This window comes from Sus scrofa, chromosome 6 (assembly GCF_054392235.1).
Source record: "Sus scrofa isolate SSC_HxYL_T2T_F1_AM1 chromosome 6, Sscrofa_HxYL_maternal_Yorkshire_Landrace_v2.0, whole genome shotgun sequence".
In the NCBI taxonomy this organism is placed as follows: domain Eukaryota; kingdom Metazoa; phylum Chordata; class Mammalia; order Artiodactyla; family Suidae; genus Sus; species Sus scrofa.
The window spans coordinates 18,492,638-18,512,002 of record NC_139388.1 but is presented as its reverse complement, the minus strand read 5'-3'; the positions used below and the strand labels follow the sequence as shown (position 1 = coordinate 18,512,002).

At 41.0% G+C, this 19,365-nt stretch overlaps 1 protein-coding gene across 8 annotated transcripts in view; it reads left to right on the top strand.

The window, feature by feature from the left end:
- The window catches only part of SNTB2 (syntrophin beta 2), a 99,292-nt gene that overhangs the window by 2,572 nt on the left and 77,355 nt on the right, over nucleotides 1–19,365 (top strand). The window lies entirely within an intron of this gene.

The following is a 19,365-nucleotide window of genomic DNA, read 5'->3' as shown; positions in this document are numbered from 1 at the left end:
CCCGCTTGGCGGGGCGAGCCCCTTCCCTCCCTCCGAGCCCTCACCTTCCCTTCTGCTGGTGGCCCGGCTCTCCCCAAACCCTGTTTGCTGGGACTTGGAGGATGGAAAAACTGATGCTCCCTGCAGGAAAAGTTGGGCAGCCGCCGAAGTGTGGCTTGCAGTCCCCAAGGAAGACTCGGTTGAGATTTAGTAAAAAGCAGCCGCGCTTGAAGCCCCGCCTCTGCACTATAAGCTGACACTAAGAACTAGAGAGGGACGGAACGGAGTTCTGGAGGTCTCGGTTTGCCTCCTGAGAAGTGCCGAGTTGGCTGTTTCTTCATTCACCTCTGGCTTCCCAGGGCGGGCGGGTCTGTTAAAAAAAAAAAATTATCCAGTCCGATGCCAGCGGTATGCTTGGGCAAACCCTCGAAACCCTGGTTAATTTATGGGAATTTAACCCATCATTGGCTCGCAACAATAACCAAAGGAGATCCTAGCACTTCATTGAAGCCAGAAAGCTGAAACAGCAAGTTCGTGTGGTTAATGAGCCTTATTTAACAGTGAAGGCTCACGTGTTTGAACATTTACTGCCAACTAGAGTTTTGCCCTTTTTTTAGGAGACTGGTGCCAGCTTCCTACCATTCACAGGCGTCCTGCTTCAAGGCTTTAAGCTTATTAGAAGCCTGAAATGTTAAATCTCAAGTCATGTTTGAATAGGCAGGATTGTTATTTACTTTAAATATGTATGTGACCTGGGTCGTCTTTGATGAATTTATGAAATTAAGGCAAAATTAAATATCATCTCCTTAATGGACTCGTGCATGTTGGAGGTAATACTGCTTTAGAAATTTTTGAGCAGTTGGCCTTCTTTCACTGTGATTCAGTAGTTCAAAAAGCATTTATTGCTGGCTGTATAGAAGAGAACATAAAAGGTGATCTGCCTCTATTTGGTGTCTATTTGGGGAAATGATAGAAAAATGCAAAAACAAAAAACCCTTCAAGTTATAGATTGTATAGTGCAAACTATATAATTGCCACAGGAAATGCAAAGTTATGCAGTAGTTAGTGGAAATTGGATTTGTCAGGGAGCAATTTTTCAAGGAGTTGAATCTTGAGCCAGGTCTCCAGGGAAGTGATAGACATAGGCTGAGATGAGTCAGGAGGGTATTCCTGGCAGAAGAACAGAAGGGAAGGGGTGGGGAGAGTAGGAAGGGACCAATTGTCAAACTGAGAGGCCAGAAACCCAGTGGGCAAAGTGATCTTCACTTTTTTCCAAATCCGCTGGTAAATGTCTGGGAAAATGTTCATTTGCAAGTAAATGATTTAATGTGCTCCAATTGTGGAATTCCAGTGTCTCACCTTTGTAATATCCTATTTATATTTCTCTCAGGTGAGGCTAGACACTACTCAGAATTTAGTGTTAATAAAGAGAGTAAAATTATAGATTGTGGTTTTGGTGGTGTGTGTGTAAAAAAACATTGTTACCATGAATGTGTACCTTGAAACTGAACTAGCTAAGAATTTGGTAATAAATTCTTAAAGCCAGACTATTGAATGTGTACTATTTATATGGTGCTCAGTGGTGATGGGCAGACATTTTAACTCTCTACCCCATATTTTTTAAAAAATCGAGGGTTTTTTAAGATATAATTTGAACCTGGTATTCATACCAATTAAATGAAAATCATCTAGTAAATGCTTCCCAGTATTCATTAGTCTAAAACAGACCACATGTGCTTTTGAGAGGGTTTACAAATAGCAGCCTGACATTTATTTACTGAATGCCTATTTACCTAACACACAGGTTCTGCTTTATTTTCCCATTTTGTAAAAGACAAGTAGTTTTTGTTCTTACATGTGTGGGGAAGTACGAAATTGAACTTTCAAGCCTAGGGATATAAAAATAAAGTTACTTAGAATAATGCAAAATCACCGAAAACAGTGATTTAATTGAACCAGTCAACCATTTAAAATTAAGAGCTAGTTGTTCCATCCAGGTAGGCCACTATTAAAAGATAGATTTTATGCTTAGCCCTTAAAGTTTTGGAACTATATGGTCCTTCCATTATATATCTCACAGCCTGAAAAACTGCTTTAACATAGCGCAGTGATGGTCTTTTGTGGTGTAGGTAGGGGATTTCAGGCAAGCTCTTGCCACCCCAAAGCAAAGCAAAGCTCTAGCCTCCGGTTGCCGTGGTTAGGGAATTGAGTGAGCTAAAGGATTCTTTTTCATCTCGGGTTTGTAGGGATTTTTCATTCATACAGAAATCATCTATTCAACTCTACCACTTCCAGAGGCACTTGAAGATAGTGCCTGTTTTCTGCCCTCAGGAAGTTGGGAGTTGAGAGAGAGTTAAAGAGATAATACAGCTTGGAACTCCCTTCTTGGCTCAGCTGTTACGAACCCGACTAGGATCCATGAGGATGCGGGTTCAATCCTTGGCCTTGCTCAGTGGGTTAAAGATCCTGTGTTGCCATGAGCTGTGGTGTAGGTTGAAGATGTGGCTTGGATCCTGCGTTGCTGCGGCTGTGGTGTAGACCAGCAGTTGTAGCTCCGATTCACCTTGGAACTTCCTTATGCTTCGGGTGTGGCCCTGAAAAGCAAAACAAACAAACAAACAAACAAAAGATAGATAATACAGCAAAGGGCTAAAAGTGCTGTTGGTTTTGGGGGTTTTGGTTTTTTTTTAATTTTTAAAAATTTTTTTGTCTTTTGAGGACCACACCCTCGGCATATGGAGGTTCCCAGGCCTAGGGGTCCAGTCAGAGCTGTTGCCACTGGCCTATGCCAGAGCCACAGCATTGCCAGATCCAAGGCGTTGCCAAATCCTTAACCCACTGAGCGAGGCCAGGGTTCTAACCGGCAACCCCATGGTTCCCAGTCAGATTGTTTCCACTGCTCCATGACAAAACTCCTAAAAGCACTGTTGCAGTGCAACTCTGGAGCAGGCACATCACATAAGAAGGAAAGATTCGTGGGGATCAGAGGTTGAGGATGCCCAGGAAAAATTTGATGGAGAAGTTGAAGTTCAAATTGAGCTTCTTCCCTAAAGAGAAAGCTGCTTTCGGTTCAGAAGTAAGTAAAAGACCTGAAGAAGTTATTCTGCCCACTGAGAGTAGAGTACAAATGAGGACTTTGTGGTCAGCCAGACCTGGGCATGTTTCTGGCTAGTGGTTTGTAACCCTAGGCAAGTTACTCAACCTTGCTACGCCTTCGTTTCCTCATCTGTAAAACCAGGATGGTAATAATACTCCTCACAGGGTTGTTATTCATTTGACAGTTTATGTGCTGGGAGCTTTTTTGAGGACTGGGAATGCAGCAGTAAACAGCCATAATGAAAACAAAGTCTGAATGAGGAAGGTAGGGCTGGGGCCTGAAGGTGTGCTGCAAGTTAACAAAGACTCTCAGAATAGCCAGGGTAACAAGTTGTTAAAATCCAAGGCTTCTTTTTCCTTGGAAAAAAAATACATGATAAGAATAAGAATTGTTTCAGGTGAGTAGATTAAGAATGAGTTTGCATTTCTTACATGTAAACACCTTTTCCTAATCTTCTTTTCCTGGTTTTCTGTCATCTCTTGTATAGGCCAATTTTTTTATCCTTAAATTTTGCATTTAGTTTTTCATCCCTCTGATTTTTCCTCTTCCTTCATACTTACTGCTTAGAACCTTAAAACTTGCTAACAACTGTGTGCTTGTAATTTTGACTAGTGTCTGTTAGCACTGATATTAAGATATTCAGAGATATACAGATTCTCAGTGCAAAGGGGTAACGACTACTCTTCTGTCATATTGTATGTTGAATTTACTGCAGCTATGTGCTAGAAATAGGGTCTATCCAGAAAGCTAGAATTTATATTTTTAAAGCTATGAAGTGGAATACCTGAAACATGAATTAGACTAAAAACTGAAAAGCGTTCCAGGGAAGGTTAGGAAAGACAGTATAGTGTCCAGCTTACGGTTTGATATTTGAGAAAAGATCAGTATTTTTGAAGCAATTCTCATTGGAATATTGTTGGAAAATCATATTTTGTTGTGTCAATAGTACTCTAAAATTATTGTTATCAAATCTACTGAAAAGATACTGGTTAGGTGTATGGAGGAAGAGGACCGGCATGAAATTTAATTTCAGAGTTGAAAATGGTTTTTGTATCTAGAATAGCTGAGATTTTCGAGTGTCATATGTGATAGGGGCTGGCTTTTTGTGTATGTTAGGAGGCATGTAACAAATACTGCTGACATTATTATTAGGCTGCTCATTTAAAGAAGCTAGTTCCTACACTGCCACTTTCTTCACCATATGTTGGACAAGTTGAAGGTCTCCTAGGGAAAACATTTTACATTTTCCTTGAGACTTTGCTGTATATAACCATTAATCTATATCTTAACCACTAAATTATCAGGATGCTTTTTGCCTCTGTGTTATTTCTTTTTAACTAGCTCTTTGTGTTTCACAAAGAATGCTTAGACATGTTTATATGAGATTCCATGTCTTTGTAACCAGATTATTTCTTATAGAGTCCTTTTCTGGCCAAAGTATGCCCTCTAAATTATTATAAAAATATGAGAAATGTATTGGTTCGAATGCAGAGTGGTTATGAAAATTCTAAGAACATTTTTAGAAACCATAACCAAGCTTTAATTTGGCTTTCAACTGATAACTTAGTAACATCAGCTAATATATTCCCTGCTGTGGGGTCCTTTCAGGATAAAGGTTACTTTACTTTGTGATCAGATGTATATCTTTGTACCTTAAGGGTGAGGTGCAGCCTGTGGCTATGGAACAGTATTCTGCTGTTTTGAGCTGACTGAGTCACTCAAGGATCTAGTCACTATGGTTGGCTAGGTTAGCATGCTTTCCTAACCAGCTGAACCACAAATAATACTGCTTGCTTACATTTCCCACTAAATATTAGGATACTGCCTTAAGTTTGTTTTTATCAGGATTTAAAAATTATCTATGCATTTTTACGTGTATTTTCTCATTTGACCTTTACATGGTCCTTTGAGGTAGTAGGCTGTGTTTGTTTTACAGATGATTATAGTGAAGTTTATTAATGTTAAGCGAGCTATTAAAGGTCTCAGATTTTCTCTTGATTTTTTAGGGGAAAAAAGTTAATCTTTCCTTTGGGCGGGAGGAAAACATCTTACCTGGAATTTTAAAAATTGTAAAGTCTCATTTTCCATAGGAGGAATTAATGACCTGAAAGGTTAAATGGCATGTTTTAGGTTACCTAGCTAATTAGTTATGGAACCTGAACTAAAACCCAGTCCACTCTTTTCTCCCTTGTACCATGCTTTTTTTTTTTTTTCTTTAAGGCAGAGCCCGCGGCATATGGAGGTTCCCAGGCTAGGGGTCAAATCAGAGCTGTAGCTGCTGGCCTGCGCTACAGCCACAGCGACGCAGGATCCAAGCCATGTCTGCGACCTACACCACAGCTCACGGCAATGCCAGATCCTCAACCCACTGAGTGAGGCCAGGGATCAAACCCAAAACCTCTTGGTTCCTAGTCGTATTTGTTTTGACTGCTCCAGGACGGGAACTCCATCCCTTGTACCGTGTTATCTATAACCAGTCAGTCAGAACTTTTAGCATCATCTGTGTATCATCATGGTGCAGTGTGTTGTGAGAGATCAGTGTGCAAAAGGTGAAAGGGGTCCCTGGCATCAAAGAACTTAGACTGAAATTGGGGAGGGAAAACCACCACATAGAGAGAAATTGCTGAAGAGTGTATTTGCCACTCATCAAGAGTTCTCTGAAGAGATGATCAGTTGGGGGACGGAAGAGTGAGTGTGACTTGGTGGGAAAGGGATCATTTTCTCTGAAGTTTGAAGGGCAGGTTGCTTCTCTGTAAATGGAAGGCAGTCCAAGTTGAGGAGGTAACCTGCGCAAAAGCCAAAATGAGCATGACTTATGATAGAAAGTGAGATTAAGAATGGACTTGAGAGGAGAAAATAAAGCTGAGTAGATCAGTTGGAGCCAGATTATGCAAGGCCTTGAAAGCGGGCCAGAGGAATTTGGACCTTTTTCATTCTGTCAGTCAACATTAAGTACCTACTGCAAACAAGGTGTTGTGGTAGATGCTGGGAATTCAAAGTTAGGCTAGTAAAGAACAGTTGCAGAAGGCTGTGATAAGTACTTTAAGAGAGATGAGAATACGGTGCCTTGGAAGCAGAGGTAGAAGTGCAAAGGAGTCAGCATGTCAAAGATAAAGTGATGAGCAGCTAGTATGTTAAGAGAAGTTAAGTGTGGTAAGGTGTGCGAAGGGTGTACCTGGGAAGCGGACTGGAAAGGCAGGCAAAGGCCAGGTCATCAGGGGCCTTCTCTGCAGTGCCAAGCAGTGGTCTCTAAGTGAGGTTTATATTTTCAACCTCAAAAAGAACTTGAGCTTTAGTAATATTTAATGTACAGATAGATAACCTTGGTTCCCTCGCTCAGTCTTTTTTTTTTTTTTTTTTTTGTCTTTTTGCTATTTCTTGGGCCGCTCCTGCAGCATATGGAGGTTCCCAGGCTAGGGGTCCAATCGGAGCTGCAGCCACCGGCCTACGCCAGAGCCACAGCAACGCTGGATCCGAGCCGCATCTGCAACCTACACCACAGCTCACGGCAACGCCGGATCGCTAACCCACTGAGCAAAGGCAGGGACCGAACCCGAAACCTCATGGTTCCTAGTCAGATTCGTTAACCACTGCGCCACGACGGGAACTCCGATTGAAGGTATTCTAACACTACAAATAATAATTAAAAGGTAGAGCTTATGGAGTTCCCGTCGTGGTGCAGTGGTTAACGAATCTGACTAGGAACCATGAGGTTGCGGGTTCGATCCCTGGTCTTGCTCAGTGGGTTAACCAGCTGGCATTGCCATGAGCTGTGGTGTAGGTCACAGACGTGGCTCTGATCTGGTGTTGCTGTGGCTCTGGTGTAGACCGGTGGCTATAGCTCTGATTAGACCCCTAGCCTGGGAACTCCATATGCCGCAGGAGTGGCCCTAGAAAAGATTAAAAAAAAAAAAAGTGGAGCTTATTTTTCTCCTGGTAGGAACTCTGTCACAATTTCTGAATAATTGTTTATCTGTCAAGAAGTTAGCCTAAAAAATGAAATTGCCTAGAAGACTATTTGAAATGTAGTTAACACATCATTAGCAATGAACTATAGGAGTTCCCTGGTGGCTTAGTGCATTAAAGATCCAGTGTTGTCATTGCTGTGGCTCTGGTTACTGCTATGGTACAGGTTTGATTCCTGGCCTTGGAACTTCTGCATCCTGCAGGCACAGCCAAAAATTTAAAAAAAAAAGAACTATAATAATGAACCCTATAAGACAATATTGTAGTTTGAATCATATAGTAGCTAATGATAGTATGACTTCATCAGGTGTACTGTGAAAAGTTTGTGTCCTGGGGGGCCACCCAGGTTTTAAAATGCTTTAAACGGGAGTTCCCGTCGTGGCGCAGTGGTTAACGAATCCAACTAAAAACCATGAGGTTGCGGGTTTGATCCATGGCCTTGCTCAGTAGGTTAAGGATCCGGCGTTGCCATGAGCTGTGGTGTAGATCGCAGACGTGGCTCGGATCCCATGTTGCTGTGGCTTTGGTGTAGGCAGGCGGATACAGCTCCGGTTGGACCCCTAGCCTGGGAACCTCCATATGCTGCAGGAGCGGCCCAAGAAATGGCAAAAAAAAAAATAAAATAATAAAATAATTAAAAATAAATAAATAAATAAAATGTTTTAAATTAGTAGTCCTTTAAACAAGGGATCCATCTCTTAGAGTGGGATGCACGTCCCTGGTGGCTCAGCAGGTTAAGGATCCTGTGTTGTCACTGCTGTGGCTCACAATGCAGCCAAAGAAAGAAAGAAAGAAAAAGAAAGAGTGGAAGATTGAGGAGTATAGGAGCTCAAGACAGGAGATTAGGAGGCTATTGTGACATCATAAGGATAGTGAGACTGGATAGGACAATGTGAAGCTGAACAATTCTAAGGAGATAGAAATAACAGGTCTAAATGGTCAGTTTAGGGGCTGAGGAAAAGAGAAAAGGAGATGGAGGATTATTCCTACATGAATTAGGAAAGCAGATAATTATGAAACCAAAACGAAAGGAGGAGGAGCCAGTTTTCTGAGTGAAGAGAAGTTTTGTTTTGGACATGTTGGTAGTTTGAAGTGTAGGTCAATAGTCAAGAATTTTCAGGAAAGAACTGAAGATTTATGAGATCTTAGGATAGAGCCTATGGATGATGCCATAAATGTGGATGTAATTATTAAGGGAGTGCAAATTTTTTTTTCTTGTTTTATTTTAATTTTTTTCTGCTGTACAGCATGGGGACCAAGTGACTCTTACATGTATACATTTCACCCCACCCTTTGTTCTGTTGCAGTGTAGGTATCTAGACATAGTTCTCCATGCTACTCAGCAGGATTTCCTTGTAAATCCAATAACCTCAAGGTCCTGATCCCTCCCACTTCCTCCCTCTCCCCCCCGGGCAGCCACAAGTCTATTCTCCAAGTCCATGAGTTTCTTTTCTGTGGAAAGGTTCATTTGTGCTGTATATTAGATTCCAGTTATAAGTGATATCATATGGTATTTGTCTTTTTCTTTCTGACTCATTTCACTCAGTATGAGAGTCTAGTTCCATCCATGTAGCTGCAAATGGCATTATGTCATTCTTTTTTATGGCTGAGTAGTATTCCATTGTGTATATATACCACATCTTCCTAATTCAATCATCTGTCAGTGGACATTTGGGTTGTTTCTACGTCTTGGCTATTGTGAATAGTGCTGCAGTGAACATGCAGGTGCATGTGTCTCTTTTAAGTAGAGTTTTGTCCAGATATATGCCAAGAGTGGGATTGCGGGGTCATATGGAAGTTCTGTGTATAGTTTTCTAAGGTATCTCCAAACTGTTCTCAAGGGAGTGCAGATTAAAAAGGGAAGTAGGACCAATATGGAACACTGGAAAACCCCTACATTTAAAGCAAAAGTAGAGGAAGAAGACTCTAGAAAGAAGTCCAAGAGGTAGAGTCTGGAGAAAGTGGTGCAGTGGGAGTCAGGGAGGCAAGAGTTTCAAAAAGGAGGGTGTCATCAGCATCTTCAGATGCTAAAGAAGCCAAGAATGGCAAGAGGGAAAAAGGAGTCCATTGGATGTAGTAATTAGAGAACAAGATCATTTGAGTTCTCCTAAGAGCAGTTTCAGCAGAGTGACAGGAGCAGAAGGCAGTGAGTAGGCCATACCTTTTAAAAGCACCTCTGAAAAATAAAACGAAGCAAAGATGGTAACTACAGTTGAATAAAGTATCCAAGGAGTATTTTACTTTCGTAGTTGGTTGGTTTGTTTTAAATAAGAAAGAACTGGGGAGTTCCCTTGGTGGCTCATGGTTAATAAACCCAACTAATAACCATGAGGACGTGGGTTCCATCCCTGGCCTTGCTCAGTGGGTTAAGGATCCGGCATTGCCGTGAGCTGTGATATAGGTCCCAGGTGTGGCTCGGATCCTGAGTGGTTGTGGTGTAGGCTGGCAGCTACAGTTCTAATTTGACCCCTAGCCTGGGAACCTCCATATGCCATGGGTGCAGCCCTTAAAAAAAAAAAAAAAAAAGAGAGAGAGAGAGTTGGGACATATTTGTACAGCCAGGAGAAAAGGCTGGGCCAAGAAGGGGAGAGGTTGAAAAGATAGAAGGGATGGGGAACTGATGCAATCCATTTTTGAGCCAGGAAGTGACATGATGGGAAGAGAATTTGGGGTTGGCAGCAGTGAATGCACTGGATGCAATGCAGAGAGGAAAGAGCAAAGGTAGGAAAAACGATAGCTGTTGTAGTGAAAAGCAGTCCAAAGCAGAGGTAATAACCATCAAAGGGGGTGATGGTGGTGGCACTGGGAATAAAAACGCAGTTCAAGAAACATTTTAAAGCAGATAATTTCTTGCCAGGGAACAGCAGCAACCTCTGGGGGCCTTTTCCTATCAAGACAGCCTCCTTCTGAGTGCACGGGCACCCAAAGACTGGATACTTCTAGAGAATCTCCGGCACTGAGCTTCTCTTACTAGCACAGGTGTTTGATCTCTGAGACACTAGAGTGGAAAATTGAGAGCCACTGTTTTGAAGGAAGAGATGACAGGATGTGGGGGCAGGTTGGATAAGGTGAATTAGCCCTGAGATTTCTATCCAGGGACTGCAGAAGAATGGCTGTTACCAGAGGGAAAAAATGGAATAATTGGGAGAGTGTTGTGCTTAGACCACTCAGCTTTGTGATAAAACACTTAGGCAATGTAACTCAGTCAGCTGGCTACAGAGATTGAGATAAAAAATTTTAATTCATAAACATTACATCTAGGCACATAGCTTGAGAACATATTCTTCCTTTAAGGGTTGTTTTTTCCTAGATGAGTGAAAGGAGTTTTTGGCTTCTTCAGGAGAAGTGATAATGTATTCAAGTGAAGTAAATATTTCACGTCTGGAGTAATACTGTTGATTTCGTTGTTTTATTTAAGTGCCATTCTAAGGAATACACACTCATTCCTTCATAAAATTTGTTTGATTTCTATGTAAAAACAAAACTCATGAAATAATTTTTTATATAAACAAAGTCCCAGTGATTATGGTATCAGTAGATTGGCCTTTTAGAAAGAGTAACAAGTTATAAAACTCAGATTTGGTTTGGTTTCTATGATCTAGTTCTCAAGACATTGCTAGAATGCTGTAGGAGTTCCTACTGTTGCACAGTGGGTTAATAATCCAGCTTGCTCTCTGTGGAGGTGCCAGTTTGATCCCTGGCACCTCCACAGAGGTTTGTTAAGGACCTGGCGTTACTGCAGCTGTGATGTAGGTCGCATACCGGCTCAGATTCGATCCCTGGCGGGGGAATTTCCATGGGACCTTCCATGCTCTGCGGCAGGGTAGGCAAAAAAGAAAAAAATATGTAAATTGCTGCTTTTTTTAAAAAAATTAGCTTTTCAGCAACATTTTTTTTCTTTGTACTGCCTTCTGACCTTCTTGTTTTTAATTTTTTCCCCCTTTTTTTCTTTGTAGGGCTGCGCTTGTAGTATATGAAAGTTCCCAGGCTAGGAGTTGAATCAGAACTACAGTTGCTGGCCTATGCCACAGCAATGCCAGATTCCTGGACCCACTGAGCAAGGCCAGAGATCGAACCCACATCCTCATGGATACTAGTCTAATTCGTTTCCTCTGTGCCACAACAGGTACTCCTAAATTTGCATTTTTTTTTTTTTTGGTCTTTTCGAGGGCCACACCTGTGGCATATGGAGGTTCCCAGGCTAGAGGTTTAATCGGAGCTGTAGCCACCGGCCTACGCCAGAGCCACAGCAACGCCGGATCCTTTACCCACTGAGCGAGGCCAGGGATCAAACCTGCAACCTCATGGTTCCTAGTCAGATGTGTTAACTACTGAGCCATGACGGGAACTCCCATTTTTAAGAATGCTTTATGAAAATAAACTTGAAGAGGAGTTCCCATTGTGGTGCAGTGGAAACAAATCTGACTAGGAACCATGAGGTTGCGGGTTCAATCCCTGGCCTTGCTAAGTGGGTTAAGGATCCGGTGTTGCTGTGAACTGTGGTATAGGTCACAGATGCGACTCAGATCTGGTGTTGCTATGGCTGTGGTGTAGGCTGGCAGCTATAGCTCAGATTAGACCCCTAACCTGGGAACCTCCATGTGCTGTCAGTGCCGCTCTAAAAAGACAAAAGACAAAAGACAAAAAAAAAAAAAAGAAAGAAAGAAAGAAAAAAGAAACTTGAAAAAACAGAGAGATGAGAAAGTTGAGTCCTGTATCTTTCAATTTAGTTAATCTGTCATGTGTATAAAATGTTATACCTCACCCTTGGAAAATGGGAAGCTTTGATTTTTTGTTGAAAGAGACTCTGGGAGTTCCTGTCATGGCTCAGTGGAAACAAATCTGACTAGTATCTATGAGGATGCAGATTCAATTCCTGGCCTCGCTCAGTGGGTTAAGGATCCGGCACTGCTGTGAGCAGTGGTGTAGGTCGCAGACATGACTCGGATCAGGTGTGGCTGTGGCTGTGGTGTAGGCCGGCAGCTGTAGCTCTGATTGGACCCCTAGTCTGGGAATCTCCATATGCTGTGGGTGTGGCCCTAAAAAGACAAAAAAATAAATAAGAGAGACTGCAACAAATTATGTATTCATTTATGTTTAGTAAAATCAGTTGATCAACTAACAACAGTTGTTTTTAAAGAAATGCACATGTCTATTCAAGGCTCTTTTTTTTTTTCAAAGTATAGAAACTGAATCAAGCTAGTTCAGATAAAAGGGTAGAAGTATTGTAAAGATGTAGATAGGTGTCAGGACTCCAAGTACAGCTGAGCAGCCAGGCCTCAGAAGCATCAGGGCTGAATACTTTGCTCTCCACTCTTGCTCTTGCTTCTGTCTCTTCATTAGATTTCTCTGTTTGTCTGAGAATATTCTTTTGCAGCAGCTTTGTTCTAGTCCTTTTATGGTTTCATTTTTTACATTTAATTCTTTAATCTGCATAGAACTTATTTTGACATATGGTATGCAAGAGATTTAACTTTATTTTCTTTTCCAAATGGTTAACTGATTATCTCAGTGTTTGTCAAAAAATCCTCTAGCATGCATTACCTGGTAGATTGATAGGGCTGCCTGGGGTGCCACGTGGTCAAAGATTCCAAGCCCATGGGATTAGCAGGAAAGCAAGCTCTGCTTAATTAGTGATGTCTTCAAGGAGTGGGCTGGGATAAGGTACAATACACCATTTCTTATATACTTATTTTTATATTCTGTGATCTGATTATGGATTTTCTCTTTGGGTACACCTACATGATGTAACTTTAAATTTTAATACTGAATAATTCAAGTGGACTAAGCTGGTTAAGAAGAATTTGAAAAATAACCCAATAAACAGTTGCAGACTGATGTAGTTACTTATATGTCCAGATACATTTTGGAGTGATTTTATCATTCCTTAAAAAAATCCTTTGGGGGAGATCCCATTGTGGTTCATTGGAAACAAACCCAACTGGTATCCATGACCAGGTGGGTTCAATCTGTTACCTCGATCAGTGTGTTAAGGATCCAGCATTGCCATGAGCTGCAGTGTAGCTTGCAGACATGGTTAGGATCTGACGTTGCTGTGGCTCTGGCATAGGCCGGCATCTGCAGCTCCAGTTGGACCCCCAGCCTGGGAACTTCCATATGCCACGGGTGTAGCCCTAAAAATAAATAATGAATAAATAAATATTTTAAAATCCTTCGGGATTTTGATTTAAATTATAATAAATCAGAGTTCCTGTTGTGGCTTGGTGGAAATAAACCCAAAGAGTATGCATGAGGATGCAGGTTCCATCCCTGGCCTTGCTCTGTGGGTTAAAGATCTGGCATTGCCGTGAACTGTGCTGTAGGTTGCAGATGCAGCCCATATCTAGTGTTGCTGTGGCTGTGGTGTGGGCTGGCAGCTGTAGCTCCAATTTGACCCCTAGCCTGGGAACTTCCATATGCTGCACCTGCAGCTCTGAAATAAAAACAAACATTATAGTAAATCTGTAAATTAATTTTATGAGACCTAAGTCTTTGTAATATCTCTTTCCCAGTCATTCTGCCAGAATGTTCCAAGCATGTGGCAAGAGGTATGGGATATTTTGATTGGCCAGCCCTAAATCAGGTACTCACCTGGGCACCATGGAATAAAAGTGGGGGTTTCTCAGACCCACAGACATGGAGAACAGACTTGTGGTTGCCAAAGAGGAAATGGGAGGGAGGGTGGTAGACTGGAATTTTTGGATTAGTAGATAGAAACTATTACATTTAGAATGGATAAGCAATAAGGTCATACTGTATAGCAAGCACACATATCCAGTCTCTTAATATAGACCATGATAGAAGATAATATAAGAAAAGGAGTGTGTGTGTGTGTGTGTGTATGACTGGCTCACTTTGTTGTACAGCAACATTGTAAGTCAACTATACTTCAAAAGTGGGGGTTTCTCAAAGGATAATCAAGGTCATGTTTCAGAAGAAAGAATGAATGCTAGGCTAACATAAACAACAAAGTCCACTGTGATGTTCTAAAAACATCAGAAGACAGTTTTAGAGATTCCATGAGAAACTACCATATTAGATAAGAGATTTAGACTGCATAGGAAAATCTACTCAATAGTTTGTAATAACCCCTGTGGGAAAAACAAGTGGATATATTTATATGTATGACAGATGCACTATGCTGTACACCTAAACTAACACAACATTATGAATCAACTATACTCCAATAAAATTAAGTTTAAAAAAAGATTTAGAAACTTTATAGGCAGCTGTGAAAGAAAAGCAAGAAGAATATATTTGCTTGGACATAGGTGAGCTTTGGAGCTTTTCAAAGACTCTTGACATTCCAAAGTGAAAAATAAATTATTCTTAGCATTTATTTTTAGTGGTATTTTGAACATCACTTTTGTATATGTTTCAAGCAACTTATCAAGATTGCATTATGATTATCATTTTATAACTAGGACAACAAAAACAGAGAGAGCTTAGGGACAGGCCTTAAAGTTAGAGATAGATTGGGATGGAGAAAAAAATTTTGTCTGTCAAAATAGACATAGCCAGTTTTTTCAGTAAGAATTATTTTGGTCGCAGAAACCCAAACCAAACTGAGCAGCAGTGGAATGTATTGCCTCATATAACTCCTAAGACTGGGGGTGGATCTAGGTTTGGGTCCAGAGGGATCCAAAGGCTCAAATTATCTTGGCTGCAACATCTGCTGTGGAGAATCTAATTCTGTGTAGTCAGCTAAGATGATGCTGCCAGTTCTAGGAATATATTGCCCTAACTTAATAACCCCTGTTAAAAATGGAAAGTTTTTCTTCTAGCATCTTTAGTCTCTGGGAGGGACTTCTTTTAGCTATATCACTATTTCCAAGATGATGGAGACTATGATCTTGGCCTGCATCATGTGCCCATACTTGGTGTACTGAGATTGGCAGCACCACTAAACTATGAAATGTGGAATTGGGTGGTTGCTAAGCAAACTTGTGTGCATTCTAATAATGCAGATATTGAAGCCATGGTACTTAAAATATTTTTGTAGCTAAATTGTAAAAATTTCAAAATTAAAACAAAACAAATAATAATGACATTATTGAGAGCTTTCCTCTGCTCATTTCTTTACATGCATGGTCACAATTTCTTTTAATAGCCCTATGAGGCAGGTAGCATCATGCTTATTTTAAATGTGAAGAAATTGAGGCCTGGAGAGATTAAATAATTTGCCCAAGGTTATAGTACTTGGATGGTAGAGGCAAGGTAGTTACTCAGATTTATCAGACTCCACAGCTCCTGTTATTTACCCCTATAATAGATTGCTTCTTTGATGGATCAGTCTAGGTTAAGCTAGCAAGTCTACAGACTGCAGGAGGATTTATCGCTATGATTGGCTTAATGTGCAGGAAATCGTGCCCTGGATTCTGTGTTGTTGCGTCTGTCTGAAGATTGTTTTTGGTGTCTCCCAGTTTCTGTTTCTGATTTTCCATGCTGGGACACAGATAGCTGTATGTGAATAGTCAACTCATTGAATACTCACATTCTGCGAGGCACTCTGGAAGAAATGGAAAGAAAACATGAGTCCCACAACCCTTCTTTTAAGAAGTACCATCAAATGGCTTTATAAATGCTGATAAACTGCACATAAATTAATCCAAATTCTTTCATACATGTCATACAAGTGATAGACAAATGCTGAGAGAACTTGCCATATAGGAATGTGTTTCTCTTAGGTGAGAGAGGGCAGACCATGGAATGGGAGTGAGGTGTGTGGAGGATGGAGGTATTCTATGAGAGGGCAAAGATGGAAACAAGCAGGTGATGATTCAACTCCAGGACACACATTTAATGAAGTAGCTGATTTTCAAGACTCTGGAACACTGACTTTTTAATAATTTTAATTTAATTTAATACATTTTATTTGTGGAGTTCCTCTCGTGGCTCAGTGGTTAATGAATCCAACTAGGAACCATGAGGTTGCGGGTTTGATCCCTCTCCTTGCTCAGTGGGTTAAGAATCCAGCGTTGCTGTGAGCTGTGGTGTAGGTCCCAGACGCAGCTTGGATCCCGCACTGCTGTGGCTCTGGCGTAGGCCGGCAGCTACAATTCCAATTGGACCCCTAGCCTGGGAACTTCCATATGCTGAGGGAGTGGCCCTAGAAAAGGCAAAAAGACTCCCCCCCCCAAAAAAAAAAGAAGTTTGATTTGTAAAAATGATAAACTGACTTCTTAGATATCCTTATAACAATTTGATCATTATCTGCTAACTGTAATGCAAAAATCAGTTTTTCTTTTAGAGATACTCTAGCCAAACTTTTTTTGTTAGCTCTTCCATTTTTAATATATTACTATGTTATTTAACTTTTGAAAACATCAGTTAGCAAAGTAGCTAGATTATATCCACCTTTACAAATAAATGTGAATTGTTAGCTATTTTCATTGCAAAGGGCTGTCTACATTGTAGAAAAATCACTCGCAGTCTATACTAAATTTTAGAGTACTAAGGATAAATATTCTGTATTAATCTCTTCAAAGATTATTACATTCTAGAATAAAATTGCATTTATTTTTACAGTGAACATAATGTAAAAGCAATAGAAAAAATTAAGCTAACTGGGCAAATATAAATTCTGCAGAAAAACAAAAAAAGACTAAAGAGAATTTCTAAAAATCACTGCTCACCACAGATGTTTTAATATATATATATATTTTTTTTGTCTTTTTGTCTTTTTTGTTGTTGTTGTTGTTGCTATTTCTTGGGCCGCTTCTGCGGCATATGGAGGTTCCCAGGCTAGGGGTCCAATCGGAGCTGTAGCCACCAGCCTACGCCAGAGCCACAGCAATGCGGGATCCGAGCCGCGTCCGCAACCTACACCACAGCTCACGGCAACGCCGGATCGTTATCCCACTGAGCAAGGGCAGGGACCGAACCCGCAACCTCATGGTTCCTAGTCGGATTCGTTAACCACTGCACCACGGCGGGAACTCCAGATGTTTTAATATTGATCTACACAGTCCACGTACAGTGCAATAGATTGATTTGCACCTGCAGCATATGGAAGTTCATAGACTGGGAATAGAATCGAACCTGTAGCTGCCAGCCTACATCACAGCCACAGTGGGAACTCCCAATTTTTATACTTTTTAATTTCATCTTAGGATACAGAATAATGACAGCCCTCACTAGATTAAAGTGCTTATACTGGATAATAAAGGAATGAAATGGTTTTAAATGCTACCAAACTGTCTCGTAGCAGCCACATCTGGCAGTATTCTCAGACAGCCTTCTTTGTATGTACATTTTCACATAGATATTTTTGCATGTTTTTCCTCTGCTCTAAGGAGATTATGGTTGTTCTTATTCCTCTACCACCTACCAGTTTCTTCCCACTATTCTCCTAATTTTTTTTCCCTCATATTTTCTCCTATCACCTCTGTGCTTGAGACTTAAAAAGAAGATTTGGGGATTCTCTTTGTTTGTTTGTTTTTTGCTTTTTTAGGGCCGCATCTGTGGCATATGCAAGTCCCTAGGCTAGGGGTCCAGTCAGAGCTGCAGCTGCCGGCCTACACCACAGCCACAGAGGTTCGGGATCCAAGATGTGGGATCCAAGCTGTGTCTGCAACCTGCACTACAGCTTATGGCATTTTTAATATATGCCATATCCTCCAATCCACTGAGCGAGGCCAGGTATTGAACCCTCGTCCTCATGGATACTAGTCAGAGTTGTTTCCGCTGCACCACAATGGGAACTCCCAGACTTTGGGATTCTTAAAGAATCTCCACCCCTCGGGATGTAGTCAAAGAAATTGAGTCTTGTGCCAGAAGTGCTTCAGTCCCATACTGAAGCCTGAGAGGACAAGATACTAGGGGAAAAAAATACAGCAAAGCATTTCTGATGGCCATTAGCTCTATGTGACCTTGGAAAAAAATGCTAGCATTTACAAGTCTTACATTTCTTATCTATTAAAAGTAAGATGACTTTCAATTCTCATTTTTTATAATTCTAAATATGTGATAGAGAATGAAGTTTACTATAAATTGACTGTTTACAGGAGTTCTCCTTGTGGTGCAGTGGAAACGAATCTGACTAGTGACCGTGAGGATTTGGGTTCGATCCCTGGCCTCTCAGCAGGTTAAAGATCCCGCATTGCTGTGGCTGTGGTGTAGGCTGGCAGCTATAGAACCTGGGAACCTCCATATGCTGCGAGTGTGGCCCTAAGAAGCAAAACAAACAACAAATAAATAAATAGACTTATTTACAAATACATGGATTGTCAGAGAACTGGAATAATCAAGTTCGTTTGTTTATTTATTATTTTATTTATGTCATTTTTAGGGCTGCACCTGCAGCATATGGAAATTCCTAGGTTAGGGGTCAAATCAGAGCTGTACCTGCCAGCCTGTGCGACAGCCACAGCAACGCCAGATCCAAGCTGCATCTGTGACCTATACCACAGTTCACAGCAACGCCGGATCCTTAACCCACTGAGCGAGGCCAGGGATTGAACCTGTGTCCTCATGGATACTAGTCATACCCATTTCTGCTGAGCCATGATGGGAACTCCCAAATTAATTTTAATACTGAAGATATTCTAAACATAGTGAATCTCTCTTTGATCATTCAGATGGAGCCTCAGCATTTTATTGCTGTGAGATATACAGAAGTGCCAGATAAGAGATTTTATGTTGTAGATTTGTGGATAAATCCACTTTTGCACTTTTACCTTTCGTTATAGCTAGTAACTAATCTTTTTTAGACTCACACAGGCAGCATTTATAAGTTCTTTTTCTCCAAGCAGAAGAAAATCACTTAAGGACGAAGGAGTATATTGAGTGGTCTAGGTTGCAATTAATTTTGCCACTGATTATTGTGTAACTTGAGGTTTTTTCATTGTGAAGGAGGGCAGGACTCTCTTAGTGAGTATTGCAAAGAAGAGCCAAAGCCTGAGATTATGTGGCAAATAATTCCTTCCTCTCTGTCCGTTAAAAAAAAAAAAAAAAAAAAAAAAATCAAGAAAAGGGTAATTATTTATGCATATATTTATTTGTGTTGCCCATTGTTGTCAAGCAGTTTTACTCACAGTGATTTAGGAATTTAGATGTTGACAAGGTAGGGAATCAGTTTCTTTTGCAAAAAAAAATATTTTTCTTTTTCTGGCCACACCTGAGGCATATGGAAGTTCCCTGGGCTAGGGGGTCAAATCAGAGCTGCAGCTGATACCTACACCACAGCAACACAGGATCTAAGCCATATCTGTGATCTACGACCAGCCTGCAGCTGCCAGATCCTTAACCCACTGAGCAAGGCCAGGGATGGAAGCCACATCCTCACAGATACTATGTCTGTTCTAAACTCACTGAGCCACAAT